General features: G+C 36.0%; 1 non-coding gene across 1 annotated transcript; it reads left to right on the top strand.

Annotated features, from left to right (window-relative positions):
* The first annotated feature begins 626 nt into the window (after nucleotides 1-626).
* On the top strand, nucleotides 627-735 carry LOC112808280 (U6 spliceosomal RNA). The gene has a single exon (XR_003204323.1). It is a non-coding gene; the product is annotated as a U6 spliceosomal RNA (small nuclear RNA).
* The last annotated feature ends 1,615 nt before the right edge of the window (nucleotides 736-2,350 follow it).

Genomic DNA, 2,350 nt, shown 5'->3' with positions numbered 1-2,350 from the left:
TTTCCAAAAGCAAATGTTTCCTGAAAGAGGACTTTACTATATTACCAATGGGGGGAAAAAAAGTCCTGGATGCTTACATTGGACAACTCAGTACACATTCACTGCCAAATACATTTATAAAAATCAATAATAATGTTTTCCATGGTACCTGTTTTCAACCTTCCCGCAAAATTTTGCCCTGTATTTGCTTTTTCTCAAACACAAATATGTTTCTGAGGAGAAACAACATCTCACATGAGAATAGGCTTGTGAAAGCACATGCATTTTAGGAACCTTACTGTTAGCTCCACATTCTCTACTTCGACAATGACACACGGGCCACGGTGAAGATAGTTGATTTTGCCAGGTCTTCTAGATAATGAGTATAGAACTGATTTTAAGTTCTTCCAGAATGAAACTCCTTTTAAACCTCTTTTAAAACACACTTCCCTGGGGAAGAGGGAAAGAGGTTTCAGAAATTTCTATGCTCTTTTGGATGTTAAATAACTCTTCAAAAACAAAATTTTGATGAATTCAGTGGGAAAAGTTAGAAATATAAAATTCATGAAACATGGATAGGAAAAATTAAAGGTGGTTTGTCACAATATATATTGGGTTTGATGAGTTCAAAAAGTTTGGGGGGTAGGGTGCTCCCACCAGCAGCACACATATGCTAAAACTGGGACAATATGAAGAAGATTAGCATGGTCCCTGAACAAGGATGACATACAAATTGGAGCAGTATTCCACATTTTAAGAAGTTTTTTAAAACCTATGTAATAAAAATGGATTTAAGAATGTCCCTGGTAGGGCGCCTGGGTGGCTCAGTTGGTTAAGCGACTGCCTTCAGCTCAGGTCATGATCCCGGAGTCCCGGGATCGAGTCCCGCGTCGGGCTCCCTGCTCGGCGGGGAGTCTGCTTCTCCCTCGGACCCTCTTCCCTCTCGTGCTCTCTCTCTCTCATTCTCTCTCTCTCAAACAAATAAATAAAATCTTAAAAAAAAAAAAAAGAATGTCCCTCGTACCCTACTTGAGAAGAGTCTTGTTGGGTTTTGTTTTTGTTTTTGTTTTCTGGAAATGAATAGAATATCCACTCTGTAATGCAATTAGAGAAGTGTCTAGGAACACATGTAATAAAATGGTTATGTAATGCTATATGGAAAAAAAGTGTTTAGAGGGGTAGTTTGAACTGTGAACTCAAATTATGAGTTGTCTTAATCATCCCCACAACAGCCACAGTTTGGAAATTTCTTCTTATTTGTTAAGTGGGTTTTAAGTACTCTTTTAACATGTAGATTTTTAAGAACATTTTGTTCCATACCTAGTCCGCAGAAAAATCAGACACACCCCCACTTTTCTTTCTCAGAATTAAATAAACACAGTTGATATTCAGACAACACTTAAAAATACCTTGTATATACAGAATGACTTTGGTACCTAATCTAAGTTCCCCAAATGGCCACTCTCTATTAGGAATTGCAGAAGTCCATACCATTTTAAAACAGTAAAAATAAATGGGTAGCTTGAAGTGTAAAATAGACCCCCACTTTTGAGAAAGGTTTAGCAGATTCTTATAAAGTTAAATATACCTCTATCCTTTGATCTAGCAATTCCACCCCTCTATATTTACCAAAAAAAACTAAAAAAAAAAAAAAAGAACATATATCCACAAAAATATGTGCACAAGAATGCTCATAGAAGTTTTATTCATTAGTGGCAAAAACTGGAAACTCAAATTCCATTAAGAGGAAAATGGACAAATTTTAGCACATTCATACAGCAGAACACTGCGCACCAATAAAAAAATATTGGTAGGCACAACAACATGAATAAGTCTAACAGACAATATGCGAGCAAAAGAAGCTGAATACAACAGTAAACAACTCATTTATATGAAAGTTAATATTAGGCAAGACGAAGTCAACAGTTTTAAAAATCAAAAAAGTGGTTGCCTCTGAATGAGGGAGAGGAATACCCAGGAAAAGGGCACAAAGGTACCTGCTGGAATGATGGCAACGTAGGTTACATGCCTGGCTACCGGCATTTGTCAAAAGTCACCCAATTGTACCCTTAAAAATGTACATGTCACTGTATAGTAATTCTATCCCCCCAAAAATATATATGTTTTTGAAGATTTTTAATGTCTATCATGTAAATAAAAGAAGTGTGGCTTCATTTATGTGTCTTCCTATATCGCGGTTTATGAACTTAAGTGGTTCCAACAACTCAATGAACATATTTAATTTGGCAACTGTGCATCATTTTCCTAACTGGTCTATTTTCCAGAAGGCAAGAGCTTTTTTTTTTTTTATTTAAATTGTTTGTAATACAAGCACATAAATTGCCATTAAACATGGCAATGCAATGAGAAC

Source organism: Callorhinus ursinus, unplaced genomic scaffold, assembly GCF_003265705.2.
Source record: "Callorhinus ursinus isolate GAN/ISIS: 27379988/994484 unplaced genomic scaffold, GSC_fseal_2.0 scaffold2, whole genome shotgun sequence".
NCBI classification, from domain to species: domain Eukaryota; kingdom Metazoa; phylum Chordata; class Mammalia; order Carnivora; family Otariidae; genus Callorhinus; species Callorhinus ursinus.
Note: the sequence above shows the minus strand (reverse complement) of the source record. Positions and strands in the feature narration are given on the sequence as shown.